This window comes from Microcaecilia unicolor, chromosome 4, assembly GCF_901765095.1.
Source record: "Microcaecilia unicolor chromosome 4, aMicUni1.1, whole genome shotgun sequence".
Classification (NCBI taxonomy): Eukaryota; Metazoa; Chordata; class Amphibia; order Gymnophiona; family Siphonopidae; genus Microcaecilia; species Microcaecilia unicolor.
This window is the reverse complement of record NC_044034.1, coordinates 119,694,156-119,719,498: the sequence shown is the minus strand read 5'-3', so window position 1 is coordinate 119,719,498 and position 25,343 is coordinate 119,694,156. Positions and strand designations below refer to the sequence as shown.

Sequence of the window (25,343 nt, the reverse complement as noted above, 5' to 3'; positions counted from 1 at the left end):
TGGCTGGGACGCCGCACCTCAGGCATCGGGCTGAAGGGGCGTGCTAAAGGGGCACACCTCTTTGTGTGCATCATTGGGCATGGTCTTGGGCAAGGACTTTCAACCTTATCTTAAGCCTCAGGTATTGTTAATCTTACATAATGTTTCTAATGTCTAAGCTAACTAACTGTCTATACTGCTTCTAATTCCTTGGTTCTTTGGTTATCAAACTGTCTTTTTAGAAGACAATTGTAATAAGTCATTAATTATACCTTAAAAGCAACAGTTAAAACGTAATGCTTTAAAGTCAAGAAATGTAAATCATTAATCTAATTGCAAAGACTACCTTCCTACATGCTTTACTTATCCCACTCATGCATACCAATCCTCTCAATACAGACTTATAGACCCACATCCTAAATGTCATCTAATTAAAATAAACAGTCCGCAACAAGCCCACTCATTTATTCCAGTACCTACAGGTTATGTAAATTCTAGGTCCATTGTGAACAAATCTGAACTCATAAGGGGATGAAGCGAGGATGAACAATTTTGTCTTGTCATGATTACCGAAACTTGGTTATGTTCAAATAATGACCCTATCATTAAAGACATATGTCTACCAGGTTATAAGATCCTCAATCTCTGTAGACTCAATAAGAGAGATGGCAGCTTATCAATAATATACAAATTCTTCTTCAAAATAGAGTTACTCTCTTGTAGCACCTCTTCAAACTTTGAAATACTTGCTTGCAATGTTACTGACATTACTTATATCAGAACAACGTTGTATTTGCCTATTTTATCATCCACATGGAAATTGGCATCTGGCAGAGGATGAACTCTGATTTTATTTCAAATAACCTGCACTTAGATAACCTAGCAAACCCCAACACAAAGGACTTTTTGAATTTCTTATCTCCTTGGAATTTCTTACACCCACATAGCCTTATCTCTTATTTGAAAGGTCACCTTCTTGATCTTTTTGCTGATAGATTTACCAACTAGCCTTATCCATTTCTGATACTATATGGGAACCAACCCTATGGTCAGATCATTACAAATTAGTATTCACCTTAAATTGGCTAGAATCATTGAAAGACACTCACCCCCAAGTCCACCCTCCCTCTTTTAAGTCTAGAGGAAGGATTGAAATAGATGACTTCTGGTCGAACATACAAGGTACTGAACTCATGTCCATGTCTAATTCATTAACATTCATAAAAGATTGGGATGCATTTAGTAAATAAATACTAGACTCCAAGGCACCAGTAAAAATTAAATCTAAATAAAAAAAGAGTAAATCCATCTGGTTCAATAAAGACATCCTATACATTAAATGAAAATGTAGGCTGCTTGAAAGAAAATGGCAAAAATCTAAAACTGAAGAAAATAAAATACATTAGAAATTCGCTCTAAGACTCTATAAATATACAATAACAAAGACTAAAATTAACTACTATGGAAATCTAATATTAACTGATCCTTTCAATACCAAATGTATTTTCAATATAGTCAACACCCTCTTAGATACCCAGGCTATTACTACCTCCAATGAATCTGCTCCATCTGCTACCCAATTAGCTACATATTTTGAGCAGAAAATCATAAAAATTAGAGATAACGTTATAATGTTTAAAGGAGACTCTGTGATATTCTTGACCGAACTGACACATAAACTCTCTGGTATCAGAACTGATAGATATTGGTCATCATTCTCTCCCCTTTCATTCTCAGTGGTGAAATATTTTCTATTGAAATATTCATCTTCTGTGTATTGGATTCCTGCCCTAGTTTTCTACTGAAAGCAGCACCTCACCTGTTTATAGAATCCCTAAGGTCACATCTCTCTCTTTTGCTATCCTTAGGTCATTTCCCTGTAGAAAAAGAGTTCATAATGTTAACCCCCATCCCTACAAATCCCCTGGCAAAAATAAACAATGTAACAAATTACAGGCCAGTGGCCTCTATCCCTTTACTAGTTAAGGTGATTGAGGGCATAGTCGCTCACTAATTTTATGAATTATCTGTTATAGGGCAGGTGACAATCTTTTCCAGTTATCCTACTGTCTTGAGGCAAGGCATTCTAAATTGATGGAGCCTTATAATCCAAAGATGATAATTGTTTAAAAAGCTTCACAGTTGTGACACTCGGGTACCAGCTTTTAGCCTCCCATTGCTGATACACATGATACTACCTGTTAAGACCAGTGCTGTTGTCACGAGTGCGACCAGTCTCCCTAGTGACACAGTACGTTTTCGCATCACTCACTATCCCTTATACACATTACTTTTGCTCGGGTTTCTAATGTGAGCCACTCTGGTGCTTAGTGTTGGGCAGTAATATATTACTGGTAATATATTATATTTTTCAGTAATGAGTAATATAATGGCTAGTTTCTTTATGTAATTACTTTTAGTGACATCCATTTAATTTTCTTTGTGTTGCTAGGCCCATTATTGGGCTGCATCTGGTTTCCAGCAAGCTTCCTTTTGAGTGAAATTGTTCAACCATGCAGCATGAGGTGATAAAGATGGCTGGGTCTTCAACATTTAAGCATGTCCAGTTTTTGGATTTAGTAAATGAAAAAGATAACAATATTTATGTTAGGTGCAAGCTGTGTTCAGTAAGCCACAAACCAGAAGAAGGCTCTGCCTGGTGCTGCCACACCGAGCAGGGCTGTGCCAACACAGTAAGCAGGGTAAGCACTGCAGGGGGGCGCCGACCTCTGGAGGGTGCCGCCACGCCATGCTTACCCTCACCGCTTACCGCAGCTCCCGGACCCCGACAGCAGCCCTTTTATTTAAATTTACCTCCGACGTCGTAGCAACTGAGCAGCGTCAGTGAAAGCGCTGCCGACATCTCCAGCCTTCCCTTCGTGTTCGTTTGTTCCCTCAGTGTCCTGCCCTCGCAAGGAAATGATGTCAGAAGAAGGCAGGGCACTGAGGGAACGAACGAGCGGGAAGGGAAGGCTGGAGACGTCGGCAGCGCTTTCACTGCAGGCGTGATGGAGGTAAATTTAAATTAAATACAAGAAACCAGACTCAGAGGGCAGGCAGGTGGACATGGGAGGGCAGGGGAGAGAGGAGAATTGCTGGATAAGGAGGGATGGAGGAGGGAAGGGCAGAGAGTGACAAGGATGGACATGGATGGGAGGGCAGGGCCCATGGAGAGAGGAGAAATTGCTGGAGGGGAGGGGAGAGAGGAGAATTGCTGGATATGGATGGAGGGGAGGGAAGGGCAGAGAGGGACAAGGATGAACATGGATGGAGGGAAAGGGAGAGAGAAGAAATGTTGGGCATGTATGGAGGGGAGGGAAGAGAGAGGAAGGAGATGAGATGAGGGAAAAGGGAGAAAACCTGCACATGGATGGAGAAAATAGGCAGAAGCTGGATCCAATGGACAGTCTGCAGAGGACCCAGCTTTTACTTATGGATGTAAGGCAAGAAATGAAGAAGAAAGGAGGAAAGTAAAGAAATAAATGGAAAGGAAGCCCTGGAAACAGAGTTAAGAGGACAGATAGCAGCAGAATCAGGTACTGGGCCAGCATGATCAAGTCACCAGACAACAAAGGTAGAAAAAAATCATTTTATTTTCATTTTAGTGTTTGGAATATGTCCACTTTGAGAATTTACATCTGCTATCTTATTTTGCAATGTATAGCAATTTGTTTCTAAGAATATTGCTGACAATTCCTGTCAGTGTAGCAAGTGGTGATCGATCTTTTTCACGGTTAAAAATCATAAAAAATTATTTGCGATCAAGTATTTCGCAAGAAAGGTTTGTAAGCCTTGCCATGATGCTATTGAGAATGATATATGTGCCCAGTTAGATATCAAAGATTTAATTACTAATTTCGTGAACATGAAGCACGAAAGCTAAGTGGTTGTAAACCTTCTATTTGTTCAGCAATCCCACAAAGATGCACTCCATCTTTCAGCTTCTATTTCCTTTGCATAATCTTGTGCCACATGGGGGGGGGGGGGGGGGGGCACCAACTGATAGTCTGCAGGGGGGCACCAGAGACCCTAGGCACGGCCCTGACACCGAGGACTGCTGAATAAAGATAATGTTAGATTGATTTCTTGATTTCTGCATTGCTCATATGCTAAATATTTTCATGGTTTTTTTTTCTTATTTGATTTAAATATCTCTCTAATTGTATTGGATCCCTATATTTGAGGACTTGAGCATTTCTGATTGGATGTTTTCTTTGGTAATGGATGGATTTTCAGTTGCTAGAATTAATTTTATGTAATGTCGAAACAACTGTTTATATCCAAGATTTAAAAAGTAACTAAAAGTAGTATATTACTTTCATAGTAACTTAAAATATTACTTTTGTGGAACAATTAACTACTTTTTCCTTGCAGTAACTAGTAACTTTAATATATCAGTTTTACAAAGTAACTTGCCCAACGCTGCTAGTGCTACAATCCCCCACAGCCCAAAGCTGCAGCCTGACACTGTGTGTATTACAACCTGAGCCTCTATGCAGATATAGTACATGTTTAAAACAGACAAAAACTGCCAATCAACCCTAAGCAATAAAAAAACAGTTTCTGTCTGTCATGCTCCCTCCCATAAAAGGACTCTGGTGTCATAAAGTCTCTTGCCAACTATATTCTGGACCAGTTGCCAAGCAACCAGGTAATCACTGTCAGCTAGCAGCTCAAAGCCTTAGCTTTGCTTCTCTTCAAAGCCTCTCCTGCCCACTAAAACCCTGTGAATACTGAACCCTTGGGTTTATTTTTCTTTTTGCTGTTACCTTATCTTTCCCGAGCATTCCTTTTATTCTTTTCAAGTTGCTGAAAATTGCTTCCCATCTCAGTTCTGTACTATCATCTTGTAAGGTGAGTAATGCATTTTACTGAATTTTGAATTGAATCTGAAATATGGTAATAAATTCCACTAGGCATGCACTGCTAGCAGTGAATGGCAATGGGAGGAGGGTATTCTAATAGAGTTTTCCAAAAGGGAAATCTCTAGAATGGAGGTATAAAATCCCTTGTAAGGGAAGGGACTGGGCCCTTCCTTGGGAGTACCAGGACTCCAGGGGAGTGCCTGGAGCCCAGAGAGAGGGCCTTGAGGCTTGGGATTAGGGAGATGACTTCTGCTTTGGTATATGTTGGTATGGGGTTTGTCTTCTACACACTCTTGAAGAGGGCTCAAGGAACCAAAGCCAGAAGAGGTTCAAGGAACTCAAGAGAAGAGGAGATTAAAGTGAGGGTACAAAGGATCATAGACTGGATTTGCCACTAGCCTGATGAAAAGCCACAGGAACCTTAGCTGAAGAGGCACCTGAATACCCTGTGAATGCACAAGATTGAAGTCGACATAGAGGAGAAAGCAGATGTCTGTGAATCACAGTTGCTTCCATTCATTTTTAATGTGTTTAATCCTAGATTCTGTAATAGATCTGCTTTGATCTGTATATGTTCTGAAGAAATTCATCACTAAATTTGTTGAATAGTCAGTCATAACAGATGTTTGTTGTTGTCAAGAGTACTATGCTCACTGATTAAGGAATAAGCATGACAGAAAAGGATTCACAGAGGTACGGCCTTGAAAGAGTTTTCTTCCAGTCAACCAACAGAGGAATGGAATGTGGAATGCCAGCCCTATCTACCCATAAATTCTGACCACTGTGGAAGAGGAGCCCAGGGTTGCATAAATTGGATGCCATGTGGGATATGATGGAGTCTCTGTGAAAACATTGGAAAGTGTCCCTACCAAAAGTATGTGAATAAATTGTGAGAGAACTAGAGCTGAAGGGAGATCCAAGATGGTCACTGTTTTTTGGTTTGGGTGAGGAAAGCCCACAAAGTTCTAACACTAAGGAGGAGTCGCTCTTTCCATAGGAGAAGGAAATAATACACTGAGAAGATCAATTCCATAGAAGAAAAATGCTGGAGTGCTTGAGCTTCCTCAGAATGTGCTGTAGGAGTTAAATTGTAAAGGAGAGAGAGAGTATAGTTGTTAAAGCTTAATCCTGTTTAGAAGGAATGGATCTACAGAAACTTAGAAGAGACTGGGTGGCAACACCGGTAATTGGGAAGCAAACCCAGTGCTGGGCAAACTTCTATGGTCTATGTCCTGAAAATGGCAAGGACAAATCAAGGTCATGTATACATATAAGTATCACATACAATGAGTTTATCTTGTTGGGCAGACTAGATGGACTGTACAGGTCTTTTATCTGCCATCATCTACTATGTTAGTATAAAGAAGCACTACGGTTCTTTGCTCTTTTTCTTACTGGACTGTAGTGGTACACATGGAGCAACCCATCTTGGCTCAATCCAGGAACCCAAGTCATTCTTAGTACCAATGATTTGGGAGGGCTTCTGATGTGATCTCATTTGGAGTACTATATGTAGTTCTGGAGATTGCACCTTCTAAAGGATGTAGTTAGATAGAGTCAGTACAGAGGGTGGTTCCTAAAATAGTCAACGATCTTCATGATAAAGCATGTGGAGGTGGACTTAAAGATCTAATTATGGAGAAAAATTACGATAGATGAGATATGAGGGAGACATTTAAATATCTGCAAATTATAAATGCAGAGAAGACATGCCTCTTTCAACGAAAAAAAATGTGGAATGAGGGTTCATATGATGAGGGTGAAAGGATTTGGTCCGGGATATAATCTAAAGAAATATTTCTATACAGAAAGTGTAGTGGATGCATGCAAGAAAGCATGGGACAAACAAAAAGGGTCTCTGAGAGAGAGAGAGAGAGGAATTGGCAGTTGGCATGGATGGGCAGATTGGATGGGCCATGTGGTCTTTCCCTGCTATCATGTTCTGTGTTTCCATTTTTACCTGAGTGGTCTTTGATGGCTTGGAAACATTGAAATGCAATGAATGCTCCAGTTACCATATTCAACAGGCTCACAAATCTATAGTTTCCCAGATCACCCTGGAAGTCCTTTTTACAAAGTGGTGTTACATTGGCCATCCTCCAGTCCTCAAGTGTTTTGGCCGTTTTGAATGGTAAGTTTGGCACTAGTGTTAAGATTACAGTAACATAGTAAGTGTCAGCAGATAAAGACTTGCACAGTCTATTCAGTCTGCTCAACAAAGTGGCCAGAGTTGTATTTGGCACTCTGTACAGATTACACTTCTTCATGAATAAACACTGGCATACTTCTCTATCTTTCCCTGCCAAGTCTCCTATAAAGAACCATGTCAAAGGCTTTGCTGAAATTCAAATAGACCACATCTAGTGAATGCCTTTGTCCAGTTCTCTGATCACCCAGTCAAAGAAATCAATCCGATTCATTTGACATGATTTTTCTTTGGTAAAATCATGTTGCCACAGACCTTGTAAGCCGTTGGATTCCATTAATTTTACTATCCTTTCTTTCAGCAGCACCTCCATTATTTTTCCAACCACCAAAGTGAGGCTTATCAGCTTGTAGTTTCCCACTTCTTTTCTGTCACCATTTTTGTGGAGAGGGACCACATCCACACTTCTCCTAACCCAGCAGCCTGGTTTCACCCTGGTTAAGGTGGAGCACAGCTTTTCTGAATAGGCTTCTCTTCCCCAGAATGTTGCTCAGTTCCTAATAAATCTATATCCCTCTCCATGCAGCATTGTCTCATCCACACATGGAGATTCCCGAACTCTGCCTGCTTCTTGGGTTAAGATCATAAGCATTACCATATTGAGACAGACCAAAAATCCATCAAGCCCAGTATCCTGTTTCCAATAGTGGCCAATCCAGGTCACAAGTACCTGGCAAGATCCCAGAACAGCAAAACAGATTTTATGTTGCTTATACTAGAATATGCAGTGGATTTTCTCAAGTCCATCTTAATGGTTTATGGACTTTTCTTTTAGGAAATTATTCAAACCTTTTTTAAACCTTGCTAAGCTAACTGCTTTAACCATATTCTTTAGCAATGAATTCTAGAGTTTAATTACTTGTTTGAAGAAATATTTTCTCTGATTCTTTTTAAATTTACAACTTAGTAGCTTCTTTGCGTGCCCCCCTAGTCCTAGTATTTTTGGAAAGAGTAATCAAGTGATTATGTCTACCAATTCCACTCCATTCATTATTTTATATACCTCTATCTCCCCTCAGCCATCTCCAAGCTGAAGAGCCCTAGCCGCTTTAGCCTTTTCTCATATGGAAGTCGTCCCATCCCCCTTATCATTTTCGCTGCCCTTCTCTGTACCTTTTCTAATTTCACTATCTTTTTTGAAATGTGATGACCAGAACTGCACACAGTATTCGAGGTGCGGTCGCACCTTGAAGCGATACAAAGGCATTATAACATTCTCAGTTTTGTTTTCCATTCCTTTCCTAATAGTTCTTAACATTCTATTTGCTTGCTTGGCCACCGCTGCACATTGAACAGAGGGTTTCAACGTATCTTCAATGATGACACCCAGATCCTTTTCCCATGCGGTGACTCCTAATGTGGAATCTTGCATCATATAACTATGGTTTATGTTCCTTTTTCCTACATGCATCACTTTGCACTTGCTCACATTAAAAGTCATCTGCCATTTGTATGTCCAGTCTCCCAGTCTTGTAAGATCCTCTTCCATTTTTTCACAATCCTCTTGTGATTTAACAGCTTTGATTAACTTTGTGTCATCAGCAAATTACTTCACTAGTTCTGCACGTGGAGCAGAGAGCCTTTTTGAGAATGTTGCCCTGGATGTTCTGGATTTCACCATTTTAGCTAAAAGCCTAAATTTAGCTTCCAGAACCTTCTCCATACGTTTTTCTATATCATTGGTACCCACATGTACCAAGATAGATGACTCTGCCCCAGCATTGCCTAAAATCTTATCTAGGTGATGCATGAGGTTTGCCACCTTTTGCACCACAAGCAAGCGACCAAACAATCCTCATGTTTACTGGTCACAGAGCTATCTATATCCATAATTATTGAATAGCCAATGAAATGCTGTCCTAACTCATCTCTCCTGAGCAGAAGCCCCTGAAGACGCATCTTGTTGTGTGTGATGATAATGCACCCCCTGGTGGGCAGGTCCTGGTTACAATATTACTTCTTGCCACACCAAAGCGATGCTCTCCTTCCAGGTGACTTTACTCCACTCCAAGGCAGGACAGAGGCTGTCAGTCCAGAGGTAGGACTTCCCTACTAGGTCTCTTTTATATACATACCTTTCTGTCTACCTCAGCCTACTCTGGCCTCCAGAGATCCAGAGGTGATCTCAAACAAAGAAATATTCACTTGGAGGTGCCACCTCATTTCTTGAAGTCATCCTGAAAAAAAGACATGTCAATCGGAGAATTAGCTTATGACAAAAATTATCTCCATCTCCTGCATGTGGGATAAGGTCACTAATATAGCATATGACCAAGGTTACCGCAATCCTACGGGATTCTAAAAGGAAATGGGCCAGGTGAATGGATGAATGAATAAGAATGATGATGAAGACAGATACCCAGGCAGAATGCAGTCAAGGTATTCCACATAGGCAGACCATCACAGAGACTGGAGATGAGCAGATACACACACATTCACCAGGAGACAGAGGGTTCTGCAAAGCTACAGCAAAGAAGAGCAATATCTGCATAAATCTACAATGCCACCTGATCATCTTCTACAAGATGTTTGGGATATAAGCCATTTTATACTCAGTTAATTAAGCATATATTGCTGGCTGAAGCATGTTTTGGCCTGAAAGTTCTGAAAAAAATGGCTGGTATGGGTAGGACAAAGTTCAAAGGCATTTTCTCTTATAACACAGAGTTTAAATGCAGAAATGGGGCTTTCAGAAATGATCAATGCAGACATACATGTGTGCATACAGTCATTATGCCAGTGGTTCCCAAACCTGGTCCTGAAGGCACCCCAAGCCAGTCACGTTTTCAGGATATCCATAATGAATATTCACGAGAGAGATTTGCATGCAGTGGAGGCAGTGAATAATCATTGTGGATATCATGAAAACATGACTGGCTGGGGTGCCTCCAGGACCAGGTTTGGGAACCACTACAATATGCCCACAAGTGTATGCACATGTTGGGAAAATGTTACTGGGACCAGAGCTGGGATGAATAGTGCAATTTTTTGTTTCAAAAATGTTTTCATGGGAAAAACATCTGCATAAATGGTCAGTGCAAATCTGTTTGCTTATCTCTCTTGAACTACTTTTCAAAGGGAATTTTATTTATTTATTTGTAGCATTTATACCCCGCTCTTTCCCGCTCGATAGCAGGTTCAGTGTGGCTTACAGAGTATGGTACAAAGTATCACATTCTGTAGAAAATACCTTCCAAGTGGCAAATTCCTCTATACTATCTGGATAATCCAAGCTTCAAATATATGTATGATATATAGCATATAATACATATCAAAATCCAGATGTCACAGTCCAATTTCTAAACACCTCAATGCTTGTTATTGGGGTATTAACAGGACCTCAGTGGTGGCATGGTGAGCTTTCAAAAGCTTATACCCTATCAATTTACACACCAATATTGTCATTGGTCCACACCTTCCTTCTTTCTATTTACTCTGGGAAGGAGGGCGGTGTGCACAAATGAATGTATTGGTGTGTAAATCATTGTGGTAAAAGCTTTGAAACCACACTGTGCCACCGCCGAGGTCCCTTTAATTCTGTAGAAAATAGACACCCACAGACTTTATACTTATCTGCTTTGCTTGAAAGCTGCTTACATAATAAGTATTCCTCTTTATAAAATAAAAATTGTCATAAATAAGATTGTTATTATGATTGATACAGGACATTCATAATGGAAAATCCAAATTATAACTTTCATTACACACAACTTTGCATTACAGAAAACCTGCTCCTTTAAACATTAGAATGCTGCCATCTAGTGGTCACTGAAATGCATTTCTAAATCTGTTCAAAGTATTGTGGTTGCCATATTAGTCCACTTTGAAGGGTAATAAATAAAATAAGGTGATACCTTTTTATTAGGACCTGATGAACAGAAGCCCCATGCTGTTCCAAACAGTACTCTAAAATTAACACCAGAATAACATGGGTCAATAATGCCCCTATGATCAGAGCTAATAGCATGCAAATTTAGGCACGCTATTAGCTCTGATCATAAGGCAAAAGTGCAGGACGATTGTGCCTGAGCGCATCCTTCTGCACTTGTTTGACAGATCCAGGCTGTCAAAAAGCCTGGACCTGTCAAACACAGGAGCTGCAGGACCCAGACCCCCTGAAAAGCAAGTCCCTGATGGCTTAGTGCCCCTCCCTAAGCCCCCACACCTTCCCAGGACAGCGACACGGGCTGGAGATTCACTGGACCTCCAGCCCCCTGACTCCCCCCTTACATGAGGGTAGAAGAGGGTTGGAGGTCTGGTGGATCTTCAGACCCTCTAATCTCCCCACACCAAAAAAATACCCTGGTGGCCCAGTGGGAAACACCCTACCCCCCTCACCTGCCCTGGTGGTCTAGTGGTCCCCTCCACCACCACCCCCCATACCTAATCCTAGAGTACTGATAGAACTGAAAAACGAGTTTGTGGAGCTACTGCTAGTGATATGCAACTTATCCTTAAAATCGAGCGTGGTACCGGAAGATTTGAGGGTGGCCAATGTAACGCCCATTTTTAAAAAAGGCTCCAGGGGAGATCCGGGAAATTATAGACCGGTGAGTCTGACGTCAGTGCCGGGGAAAATGGTAGAGGCTATTATTAAAAACAAAATTACAGAGCACATCCGAGGACATGGATTACTGAGACCAAGTCAGCACGGCTTTTGTGTGGGGAAATCTTGCCTGACCAATTTACTTCAATTCTTTGAAGGAGTGAACAAACATGTGGACAAAGGGGAGTCGGTTGATATTGTGTATCTGGATTTTCAAAAGACGTTTGACAAGGTACCTCATGAAAGGCTACAGAGGAAATTGCAGGGTCATGGGATAGGAGGAAATGTCCTATTGTGGATTAAAAACTGGTTGAAGGATAGGAAAAAGAGAGTGGGGTTAAATGGGCAGTATTCACAATGGAGAAGGGTAGTTAGTGGGGTTCCTCAGGGGTCCGTGCTAGGACCACTGCTTTTTAATATATTTATAAATAATTTAGAGATGGGAGTAACTAGCGAGGTAATTAAATTTGCTGATGACACAAAGTTATTCAAAGTCATTAAATCGCGACAGGATTGTGAAAAATTACAAGAGGACCTTACGAGACTGGGAGACTGGGCGGCTAAATGGCAGATGATGTTTAATGTGAGCAAGTGCAAGGTGATGCATGTTGGAAAAAAGAACCCGAATTATAGCTACGTCATGCAAGGTTCCACGTTAGGAGTTACGGACCAAGAAAGGGATCTGGGTGTCGTCGTCGATAACACACTGAAACCTTCTGCTCAGTGTGCTGCTGCGGCTAAGAAAGCGAATAGAATGTTGGGTATTATTAGGAAAGGTATGGAAAACAGGTGTGAGGATGTTATAATGCCGTTGTATCGCTCCATGGTGCGACTGCACCTTGAGTATTGTGTTCAATTCTGGTCGCCGCATCTCAAGAAAGATATAGTAGAATTGGAAAAGGTGCAGCAAAGGGTGACTAAAATGATAGTGGGGATGGGACGACTTCCCTATGAAGAAAGACTAAGGAGGCTAGGGCTATTCAGCTTGGAGAAGAGACGGCTGAGGGGAGACAAGATAGAAGTATATAAAATAATGAGTGGAGTGGAACAGGTGGATGTGAAGCGTCTGTTCACGCTTTCCAAAAATACTAGGACTAGGGGGCATGCGATGAAACTACAGTGTAGTAAATTTAAAACAAATTGGAGAAAATTTTTCTTCACCCAACGTGTAATTAAACTCTGGAATTCGTTGCCGGAGAAAGTGGTGAAGGTGGTTAGCTTAGCAGAGTTTAAAAAGGGGTTGGACGGTTTCCTAAAGGACAAGTCCATAAACCGCTACTAAACGGACTTGGAAAAATCCAAAATTCCAGGAATAACATGTATAGAATGCTTGTACGTTTGGGAAGCTTGCCAGGTGCCCTTGGCCTGGATTGGCCGCTGTCGTGGACAGGATGCTGGGCTCGATGGACCCTTGGTCTTTTCCCAGTATGGCATTACTTATGTACTTATGTACTTATGTACCTCTCAATTCAATGGAGGAGTGAGTAGCACTCTCTCCTCTTCCAGCGCTGCCTATAAAATGGCAGCGCCTTGCCCTGCACAGTGCATCCTGGGATGTGCTGGGTGGGACTTTCCTACCATATAAGGGAGCACTAGACCACTAGGGTAGGACTGATGGTGGCAGCCTGGGCTGCCTGACTTTGGACAGGGGGTGGGGGGGAGTGGAAACAGAGCCTTAACCCTAACGCAAGCTGTTCTCTGATCAAAGGGGCAGAATACTGCAGAGCTCATTTGTTTGCCCTCTAATCATATGTGCGAAGGTAAATGCGGGCACTAGTCCGGTGCTAGTGACCTCTAGTGCCCGCATTTACTTTTGATGATCTGGGCATAAAGGAGGAGAAAAAGGGCTGAGGATTGAGTAGGGAATGGAGGGAGAAAAGGACCAGGGACTGAGCAGATCCACACATGCAGTGTAAAGAACATTTTGGAAATTTTGTGTACTTCATGGCATTTACATTTTAAGGAAGTACATTTATTAGCATTTCTTTGGTTCATTAGAACTCCTTTAGAATATGTTGTGCTCTCTAAATCAATTTAGCATGTGTATTAAGTTGAGTAGTGTGCATTAAAAAGTTCTGATATGCGTTTAAAAAAGTTTTCAGTAAAATGATTACATGAAACAACTTGTCCAAAAATCAGGAAAAAAAAAACCAAACGAGCTGCAAACAAACTAAAAAAAAGTTTGCCTTGTGTACATCTCTAAAACCCAGGGGCGTAGCTACGGGTGGGCCTGGGTGGGCCCAGGCCCACCCAATTTCAGTCCAGGCCCACCCAGCGCCAGCGCCAGCTCCCATTGCCGGCCACTGCTGCTTTTCCTGATGAGCAGCAGTGGCCGGCGCTACAAAAAGAAGAAGCGCTCAGCTGACTGAGCTGAGCGCCAACGCGTCGCTAAGGACGAGAAAAAAATGTTAAAAAAAAAACGCAGCACTGCAGGCAGCCTCGAAGCATTGGCTGCTGGCTCTGCAGGCTCCTCCCGTCTCTTACATCACTGCCCCTGTAGCGAAGCAGGGGCAGTGACGTAAGAGACGGAAGGAGCCTGCAGAGCCAGCAACCAATGCTTCGAGGCTGCCTGCAGTGCCGCGTTTTTTTAAAAACATTTTTTCTCGTCGGGTTAGCGACGCGTTGGCGCTCAGCTCAGTCAGCTGAGCGCTTCTTCTTTTTGTAGCGCCGGCCCTGCTGCTCATCAGGAAAAGCAGCAGTGGCCGGCAATGGGAGCTGGGGCTGGTGGGCCTGAATGGGAGAGGGAAAATGGATGGCAGGATGGGGAGAAAGAGGGAAAATGGAACGATGGGGAGAGAAAGAGGGAAAACAGATGGCAGGATGGAGAAAGAAAGAAGGAAAACAGATGGGAGGATGGCAGAGAAAGAGGGAAAACAGATGGGAGGATGCCAGAGAAAGAGGGAAAACAGAAGGATGGGGAGAGAAAGAGGGAAAACAGATGGGAGGATGGCAGAGAAAGAGGGGAAACGGAAGGATGGGGAGAGAAAGAGGGAAAACAGATGGCAGGATGGGGAGAAAGAGGGAAAATGAAAGGATGGGGAGAGAAAGAGGGAAACAGATGGCAGGATGGCAGAGAAAGAGGGGAAACGGAAGGATGGGGAGAGAAAGAGGGAAAACAGATGGCAGGATGGGGAGAAAGAGGGAAAATGAAAGGATGGGGAGAGAGAGAGGGAAAACAGATGGGAGGATGGCAGAGAAAGAGGGGAAACGGAAGGATGGGGAGAGAAAGAGGGAAAACAGATGGCAGGATGGCAGAGAAAGAGGGAAAACAGATGGCAGGATCGCAGAGAAAGAGGGAAAATGGAAGGATGGGGAGAGAAAGAGGGAAAACAGATGGCAGGATGGGGAGAAAGAGGGAAAATGAAAGGATGGGGAGAGAAAGAGGGAAACAGATGGCAGGATGGCAGAGAAAGAGGGGAAACGGAAGGATGGGGAGAGAAAGAGGGAAAACAGATGGCAGGATGGGGAGAGAAAGAGGGAAAACAGATGGGAGGATGGCAGAGAAAGGGGGAAAATGGAAGGATGGCGAGAGAGAGGGAAAACAGATGGGAGGATGGCAGAGAAAGAGGGGAAACGGAAGGATGGGGAGAGAAAGAGGGAAAACAGATGGCAGGATGGCAGAGAAAGAGGGAAAACGGAAGGATGGGGAGAGAAAGAGGGAAAACAGATGGCAGGATGGCAGAGAAAGAGGGAAAACAGATGGCAGGATCGCAGAGAAAGAGGGAAAATGGAAGGATGGGGAGAGAAAGAGGGAAAACAGATGGCAGGATGGCAGAGAAAGAGGGAAAACGGAAGGATGGGGAGAGAAAGAGGGAAACAGATGGGAGGATGGCAGAGAAAGGGGGAAAATGGAAGGATGGCGAGAGAAAGAGGGAAAACAGATGGGAGGATGGCAGAGAAAGAGGGAAAATGGAAGGATGGGGAGAGAAAGAGGGAAAACAGATGGGAGGTTGGCAGAGAAAGAGGGAAAATGGAAGGATGGGGAGAGAAAGAGGGAAAACAGATGGCAGGATGGCAGAGAAAGAGGGAAAATGGAAGGATGGGGAGAGAAAGAGGGAAGACGCTGGATGGAAGGGTAGGGAGAAAGAGGTGACACTGGATGGAAGGATGCAGAAAGAAAGAGGGGAGACTATTGGAAGGATGGGGAGAGAGAGGGGAGACACTGGAAGGATGGGGAGAGAAAGAGGAGAGGCTGCATGGAAAGGGGGAGTAGTGAAAGATTGGAGAATAAGAGGAAGGGGCATGGGGAGAACAAGGGTGAGAAAAAGATGAAAAGCCATAAGTAGATGAAGGAAATTAAAGAATGGATAGTAAGAATGAATTAAATCTGGACACAGAGAGAGGCAGAAAAATATTGAAGAAAGCAAAGAAAAAGGAGAGAAAAATGACAAATGGCCAGGAAACCCTGGCAGAAGAGTTAAGCGAAAACGAAGGAAAGCAGAATCTAGAGACTGGGAGCAACACAATGAGAAAAAGTAAATGGCCATACAACAAAGGTAAAGAAAATAATTTTATTTTTAATTTAGGATAAAGTAATATGGTGTTAATAAAGTTTCAGAGACCAATACTTCCTTCCTTAGGTCAGGAGAGGATACCGTAACAGCATTATACTGACCTGAGGCAGGAGGTTTTGGCCTCTGAAAGCTCACTGAAAAGGATTAGGCTATTAAATAAATTGTCTGAAATCTGATGCACTGAAAAGCAGCACTTTACCCTGTGTGACAAATGCATCTGAGTGTGACTACATTTTGCTGGGTGGGGGGGGGGGGGGGGGGGGGGGGTTAGAGAGAAAATTTTGTGCCCACCCACTTTGGGTTCAGGCCCACCCAAAATTGGCAGTCTGGCTACGCCACTGCTAAAACCTTTCCAATTTTTTTGAGAAAATGGACACATAGGGGCCGATATTCAGACGCAGGAGTTAGCTGGGCTGTCTAACGTGGTTGGCGGCAAACCCAGAAATTCAATGCCGGGCCGTATCCGGTGACTGGCATTGAATTTCTGGGTTTCTTTTGGCTGCTCTGCACATAGCTTGTTAAGCCAATATTCATCAGCTGACCAGCTAAGTTATAGTGGTCAAAGATAGACCTGCTATTTATGCGGGTCTATCTGACTGCTAAACTTAGCTGATCAACCGATGAATATTGGTGCTAACCGGCTATGTTGCATGACATAGCCGGTGACTGGGCTAGTAGCTAAGCACTAGTATTGAGCCGAGATAGCTGGCTATCTCACACTGAATATTAGCGCCTAGCCAGCTTAAGGCTACTTAACTGGCCAGGAGCCATTCCTGGTCGGTTAAATAGCCCTTAATATTGGGTGGTTGAGTACTAGACCATGAAGTTTTCAGATTCTCAAATGCTGTCATTTATGATGGTCAATGTTCTAGTCTACTGTAAGAATGCTCAGTTTTTACCTGCGAAAGGCTGCATTACATGCAGTGACCACAAAGTTCCAGTGTTTCCTGGTCAAACTATGTATCATCATAATAAAAGACTGATCCCTTGTCATTATGAAATAATCAATATGTGGTTTAAATTCTAATTACTGATATATCTATTAATGAATAGGGGTCCTTTACCAAGCTGTGGCTGCTTTTGCCGCATGCCAGGGCCCTTTTTACGGAAGCGGGTAAAAAGCCCCTAAAAAAGACATGGCCATGTGGTAAGATTATTCTTACTGCATGGCCATGTGGGTGGGGGAGGGGAGCACTTACTGCCACCCCTTGAGGTGGTGGTAAGGCTTCCGTGGTAACCTGGCAAAGCCCCTTAATTAATTAAAAAACATAGGGTTCCTTTTTGCAAGCTGTGCTACTGATTAGTGGTGCATTCAGGGTTACTAAAGTGTTGCCGTATGGCAATCCAGAACTACCGCCGGCCGAATGCGGCCACGGGTGGTAGCTCCACCTCCAGCCCATGCCCTTTCCGGTGCTATGGAAAATAATTCTGTAATTTCTAGCTTGGTGCTAACCCGGCAGGTTACCGCCGAGTTACCATGGGAGTACTTATTACCACCTCAATGGGTGGCGGGAAGCATAGGAGCCAACTTTTCAAAATTATTGAGGGTGCTAAGTCCAATGGAAATAACCCCTCCCTGGACGCATACAAGGAATTTTCTCAATATTGGCGGTGCTCAAGTACCCACAGCACCCACAGAGTCGGCTCCAATGGCGGGAAGTGCTCCCTCCACATGGCCATGCGGTAAGAACAATCTTACCACATAGGCATGTCTTTTTTAGGGACTTTTTACCTGCTGTGGTAAAAAGGTCCCTGGCATGTGGCAAAAATGGCCCCTGCCACTACTGCAGGGCCCTTTTTACCGCAGCTTGGTAAAAGAACCCCTGAATGCGAAGAAGCTCAAAGGAATAGAATGGGCTTCTTTGCCTTCAGCATGCCACTAATCAGTAGTGCGGCTTTATAAGAGGAACCCATAATCTGCGTAATCCATGGTTCTAGGCAGTTTACAATAAAAACATACATATTAAAAAGCAATAAGAAACCAAAACAACATATAATAATACTTGTATTACTCAGTCTAAAAAATCCATATATCTGTACAGTCTAATAATAAACCACCCAAGTGTTAAGATACATAAGGGTCCTTTTACCAAGCTGCAGGAAAAAGGGTCCTGCACTGGCAGCAGGGTCCGTTTTTCCCATGCGCTAGGGCCCTTTTTACTGCAAAGGGTAAAAAGACCCCAGGCACACATGGCCAATGGTGTAAGAGAACTCTTACCGCATGGCCATGCGACGTGGAGCCCTTACCGCCATCCATTGAGGTGGCAATAAAGGCTACCACGCTAACCTGGCAGTAACCGTGCTGCCTGATTACCACCAGGTTACCGACGCTCAAGCCATTTCAGGGGGTTTCTTGTTCCCCTGGAAATGGCGCGCGCTTGTGGCGGGACTACTGCAGGTGGCCGCACTGGGTTGGCGGTAGTCCTGGAAGAGCGAGCAGTAAGCCCACGTTGGATTTACCGCCACTCTGTAAAAGGGCCCCATAGGAAACAAAACCAAAAATCTCAGGGATGTAAACCAACTGAAGGAGAAATGATATTTATTGTAACCAATGATAGTAGATGATTGAAAGATGCAATAATGAACACAGATTCATGGAACAATGTATTGAAACATGCCCCTAACAATGCAATGAGCCCAACAAAAGCTTGTCTTGGGGGGGGGGGGGGGGGGGTAGACTGTTAGAACAGAAAACAGATGTGGAAAAATAAGAACTGTAACAGCTAATTTCCAAGTGGCCTGATATAGTCGGGAATACACAAAGCTCATGCCAGGAACCACCTTAGGCAGCTCAGAATAGCAGATCATAAGACAGCCATATCTTCAAATGAATAACTGAAACCACAGGACAAACAACTGGTACATGGCTAAATGCCAAAGGAAAAGCTGGCTCACATCCAAGGTGAACCACCTTCAAACACAACTTGATACACACTACCTTACAAATAATGTGTGTTTAATAAAAACAACCCTGAATCAGGAACAGCTGAAGCTCAGCTTGATGAACCTGAAGGCACTAAAGTCTGCGGTCTCCAATGTTTACCATATTTATGAGAGTCAGGTGATAGACACAAACATTCTGTTTTAAAATGTGTTGTATTTTTCTCACTAGTGTCACAATGTTTTTTCTTACTTCCTTGTCTTTAGCATTTTCTTCTCAGGGCTTATGAAAGTTGAGGTTAAGATTGGGCAGGGCTTTGAGTAGCTAACCTTTTACAGCTGTTGTCACCTGGTAGAGCTATGCTTTTTATTTTTTTTTGTTCAATGAATTTTGCTGTTTTCTTTCATTTTATAAAGAAACAAGAGGAAAGCAAACAAAATTTTGTTGATTTTCATTTACTCTCATTAAAAAAGATTAGACTCTGCTCATCCCTAAAAGGAAAAAAAAACCTCTCCCAGGCCCCCTCTTCATCCCTCTTAGGTCCCTCGATACTGTGGGCCATCTGAACCATTCACAAGGCAGGAATAATTTAAAGGCTACTCCAGCTCCACTGATGTGGTAAGACAGATGGCACTGACTGACCTGAGGCTGATGTCATTTTGAATATTTTATTTACTGGCCAGTATTAAGTATTACTGCATTGGTAGGACAGAAGCAACTGATGATTGCTGCTACCCAGTGAAAAGTCCACATAGCAATGGATGGAGTAAGAGGGTTGGGGGAGGGGAGAGGGCAGTTAGGCTTATTTTGCTTCTTTTTTTGTAGTGGGGACAGAGCAGCTGTGGCAGCAGTCTACCCCCAATACCCACATCCCTTTCATTTAATTCCCTCCAACTTCCGAATCTTCCCCCAAGACAACAGATCTCTTCCACCAATCCCTTGAACCCGTGTCTCTGGTAAGCTTCATCCCTGACTCAAAGTCTTACCCATGAATTGAGGTTGAAGGGGGGCAAGCTCAGGAGTAATGTCAGGAGGTATTTTTTCACAGAGAGGGTGATGGATACGTTGAATTCCCTCCCGCGGGAGGTGGTGGAGATGAAAACAGTAATGGAATTCAAACATGCATGGGATAAACACAAAGGAATCCAGTTTAGAAGGAATGGATCCACGGAATCTTAGCAGAGATTGGGTAGCAACACCAGTAATTGGGAAGCAAAACTGGTGCTGGGCAGACTTCTATGGTCTTCACCCTGATTGTGACTGAATAGATATGGATGGGCTTGAGTGTAAATTTTACGGTTCTTCGACATTAGCTTCAGAATTTTTAGTACAAGAAGAGTGCTAGGCATATTTCTACGGTCTGTGCCCTGAGAATAGCAAGGACAAATCAAACTTGGGTATACATATAAAGTATCACATACCATGTAATCTGGTTGGGCAGACTGGATAGACTGTAAGGTCTTTATCTGCCATCATTTACTATGTTACTATTACTTGGCAAGGAAACCCTCTCCCAACCCCCTGATAGGTAGCAACCCTAGAGTCCTGAGTCTTGACCACATCTGACATTTGGGTGCCTAGTTTACCTATGCCTTAAACCTGTCCTGAGGTAGGGACTAATTCACTTTAGGTTTTCACAGGTCGAAGTTGTTGGAAGGAGGGATAGGTGCGGGCATGATTGCCAAGTACAGTAGTAGTTGTGTAGTTTTACAAGTGTTTGTGTAGACTTATGCTAATAGAATAATAGCATTTTTTTCTCACAAAGGAATTACAGAAGTCCATTAAGCTTCATATGCAAGAAACAAATCCTCATCACTTTTAATACAAAACCAAATGAGTTGTACAAATGTGCTGTCAGTGATTATCCACTCCTAAGATGTAGAAAAAAGATTAAAAACCAATAGTCTAAGCCATCTATGTGCTGTCAATTCACAGTCAACGTGGTTTGTTCGCTATTATACACATTTCTTCTGATAAACTGATATCAGTGTACCCAGTGACTTGACAAGAGATAACATACAGTGACAAAAAAGGGGGCAGTGGAGTTTAGACATTCATAGCTTACATATTTCACAGCAAAGTTTATTGTAAGGCCAATGTTGCTACAAGTCAGAAAGGAGGGCAACTGATACTGACATATTTTACTGTTAATAAAAAAAAAAATGTTATGGGGATGATGGGATGGAACTCTCTTTTCATGGAAAATGGATGAGTATATTGCTTTAAAGAGGCAAATAGAGAACTGAATTTGGTGATCCAGACGGAACTAAGTCCATGCTATACCAGTATGTACTCTGGCACATGTTTGATTCATTCCACCATTGCAAACTGTGCATTAGGTGCCCCCTGGCATGATACCTGTTTGATCTTCACAAGCTAAATGCCTCTGCAGTTTGTGCATTATTGATGCAGAGCTATGAAGCATTTCCAGGTGCTTCCTTGTATCATGGCCACAGCTGAATCCATTTTGGACGTAGTCTGAGGGGACTGCAAAAACTGCTGTAGAGGAGATCAAAGACAGAGGAAAACGTGGTACTGCGTCACAGCATGAAAGGCAAAGGAATAATAATAATGATAATAATATAGCTCTTATCCTACCAGCTCCTGCTATATTAGTGGTTCAAAGCAGGTAACAAAAGATGACCATAAGGATAATAAAATGAGTTCATCCAAATCAAAATTTAAATAAAAAGATAAATATTCAGATTTTTATGAAAAATGTAATATGAAGGGGAAGTGGTAAAGAGACCCAAATATGGACCACTTGATAACAAAATGAACCCTCCAATATTTTCTTAAATCTCACACCTGAAAGGGATGGATAAGACAGGAGATAAGGATCTCTGTGTTTAGAGATTTGGTTATTAGTAGGGAATGAAAGCAAACCAATAAGATACGCTGGACTGGCAAAGTCTTCCAAAATTTCAGCTGTGTCAAATCTCTACTTAAAAACAGGGGAGTATATTTTTTCAGGTTTTGCCTCAAAGAGGATAGACGGTGACTTGGTTGCTTTTCTCCCTCCTTCTCCACCCCCTCGCTTTTTCTTTTTTTTCAGACCCTTACATGTGTAAATGTAGGCACATGATTGATGCCTAAATTTTATTTGTGGGTCAAAAAGGGGGATGTGGAAATTGGAGGGTCATGCGCAGATCGGGGACGTTCCTTTATGTGCATTGTTAGAGAATAAGGGCATCCTTGCCTAAATTTATGCATGGGTATTTGTACTATGTTGTAGTTGGTGCAAATGGCCGTGTGCCTAAAGTTTTGCCCGATTCTTGGACATAAGCGCTATTCTATAAACTGTGCCTAACTTTAAGTGCTTTTATTGGCGCCATATATAGAATTTACCCCATTATGCTTAATGTCTAACTAACAGCAACTATTCCTAACCTATGCCGGGTGGTATTCCTTGAGACACACTAACCCAGAGGGTGACCCACGCTCTTCTGACTATCACATTCCAACATTCATGATTTTATCAAAATGTTCATGCAGGCACTGTCTGTAAAACCTAGTTACCCTTGTTGCATCCCCTTCCAAGGGTTGCTGTAAGAAGCTTACCCTCGCCCATTCATGACTTGCTGCACATCTTCCCTTAACAGCCAAAGTCCAGGGGTATGCGGCTGCTTTCTAGCAAGTCTTCCTACATCAGTGATGAGTTTGAACCCCTTGACCGTAGAAGACATGGGGCTACCCCTTCACTGCTTTGTATTAGCTGCTGTCCCTTACTCACAGGAGGGCACCTCTGCTCATGTGACTAAGTAACTCCCATTTTGATGGCCTCCTAATACCGTGCGCTTTTTTGGCTACCACCCACTGCGTACTGCGATGATAAATGATCCCTGAGTGCCTATCCTGCCTCCCTACCTCCATGGGCGGATGAAGGGCAGGGGGAGGAACGGCAGAAACGCTTGGCAGGGTGCAAATAATGGTGCAGGTAAGCCTTATGCACATATTCTAAACTTGTCGCTGAACTATCCCTCTCCATCCGCCCCTCCTTCTCTGATTGGTTTGGCTACCCTATTCTAAGCTATCTGTGAGCTGTCAGTTCACAGTCAGCATGGGTTCTTTGCTATTAAATTATACAAATTTCTTCTGGTAAACTGTTATCAGTATACCCAGTGACTTGACAAGAGATAACATACAGTGATAAAAAGGGGGGCAGTAGAGTTTAGATGTTCATAGCTTATTTATTTGACAGCAAAGTCTATTGTTTATCTTCAACTCCACCCCCTCCCCTCTTGCTTTGCTTATCTCTTCTCCCCTTTCCTCCTGTCTGCTTTTTTCAGCCCTCCTTCCTGATCTGTTCCATATGCACCTCCCCCCCCCCCCCCCAAGTTATGCCAGCACACCTTAATCATCCACATGCCTTTACTGGGGCTGAACCCACTGCCCTTTTGTGAAGCAGGTTTCTTTGATTATACCTGACAAATTCTAAATGAATCACTCCTTGTTTTTGGTGGTTGTTTGTTCTGGAATAACATGATACACAAACAACAACCACATCTACAGAAACAGTGCTAAAGCGGCTAGGGCTCTTCAGCTTGGAGAAAAGGCGGCTGAGTGGAGATATGATAGAGGTCTATAAAATAATGAGTGGAGTTGAACGAGTAGATGTGAAGTGGCATGCAATGAAGCTACAATGTAGTAAATTTAAAACAAATCGGAGAAACTTTTTCTTCACTCAACGTGTAATTAAACTCTGGAATTCGTTACCAGAGAATATGGTAAAGGCGGTTAGCTTAGCGGAGTTTTAAAAAGTTTTGGACGGCTTCCTAAAGGAAAAGTCCATAGACCGTTATTAAATGTACTTTGGGAAAATCCACTATTTCTGGGATAAGCAGTATAAAATGTTTTGTACATTTTTGGGATCTTGCCGGGTATTTGTGACCTGGATTGGCCACTGTTGGAAACAGGATGCTGGGCTCGATGGACCTTTGGTCTTTCCCAGTATGGCAATACTTATGTATTATGGGCCAGATTTGTGTAGGTTGGGTTCCCCACTATTTTGAGTGTCCAGCAGTAATTGTGGCAAACTTGACTCCATTCAATAATGGCATGGGTGACTACAAAGTGCTCATAATGTTTTGTTATGAGACTTGCCAAAGGTTTAACTGAGATCTATGAGAACATTTTCCTTTCCAATCAGTTCTACTCCTTAGGAGCTAGAATGCTGTGTAGTGTTTTCCCTCTGAAAGCAAGTGATCTGCAGTCCCATCACTCACATGATCTGCTCTGTTTGTCAGCCAGATCTCTTAAATGTATCCTGTAATCTGAGAAGGGGCAGAACACATCAGCAAGCTTGAATGGTTTACAGTAGAAGCAGCACATTGCTGTTGGTTTTGGTTCTTTTCCTCTTCTTGCCCCTGATGGCATGTAATAAAGGAGGGTTCACACTGGACCAAATATTTATTTATTTATTTATTTATTTGTTTGTTACATTTGTATCCCACATTTCCCCACCTATTTGCAGGCTCAATATGGCTTACATAGTACCGGAGAAGCGTTTGCTGACTCCGATGTGAACAAATACATAGTGAGTAGGGGTAAGGTAAAGTTCATGTGTCACATTAGAGAATCATATGGCGGTAGAGTTGTGTTGGGTCCATAGCATACTTCAGTTCATTGTGTTGCCGAGATCAGGCATTTAAGTTGGATCGGTAGGGTATGCCTTTTTAAACAGGTTAGTTTTTAGAGTTTTCCGGAAGTTGAGGTGGTTGTACATCATTTTTAAGGCTTTTGGTAATGCGTTCCATAGTTCTGTGTGATGTAGGAAAAACTGGATACTTAAGTTGATTTGTATTTAAGGCCTTTGCAGCTTGGGTAGTGCAGATTTAGATATGTTCGTGATGATTCGAATGTGTTTCTAGTTGGTAGGTCGATTAAATCAGTCATGTATCCCGGGGCTTCCCCATAGATAATTTTGTGAACCCAGGTGCAGATTTTGAATGCAATGCGTTCTTTGATTGGGAACCAGTGTAGTTTTTCACGGAGGGGTTTTGCGCTTTCAAATCACGTTTTTCCAAATATAAGCCTAGCTGCATATCTTGCAACAGGCAATAACACTGGCAGGTAATGTCTGCTACTCACAGTTTTAGTCCTCCAAAAACATAAAGGGGTAAATTGTCAAAAGATCATTGCAATTTAGGCACCAGGATGACGCCTGCTAAGCGAGAATTCTAGAACAGCAGTTGTGTATGCAACTGCCATTATAAAATACTAGCATAAATTTGCATTTACGCACCTAATGCTAGCTCAATGACAAGTGTAAATACTCAGGCCTAACTGCCTGACCCGCCTCTAACCTGCCGATGCCCCTCTCAGGTCCGCAGCAATTTATACTCTTCACTCT

The 25,343-nt window shown here is 42.7% G+C and overlaps 1 protein-coding gene across 6 annotated transcripts in view; it reads left to right on the top strand.

The window, feature by feature from the left end:
* LOC115468681 (sciellin-like) overlaps nt 1-25,343 on the top strand; it is a 189,761-nt gene that overhangs the window by 71,565 nt on the left and 92,853 nt on the right. The window lies entirely within an intron of this gene.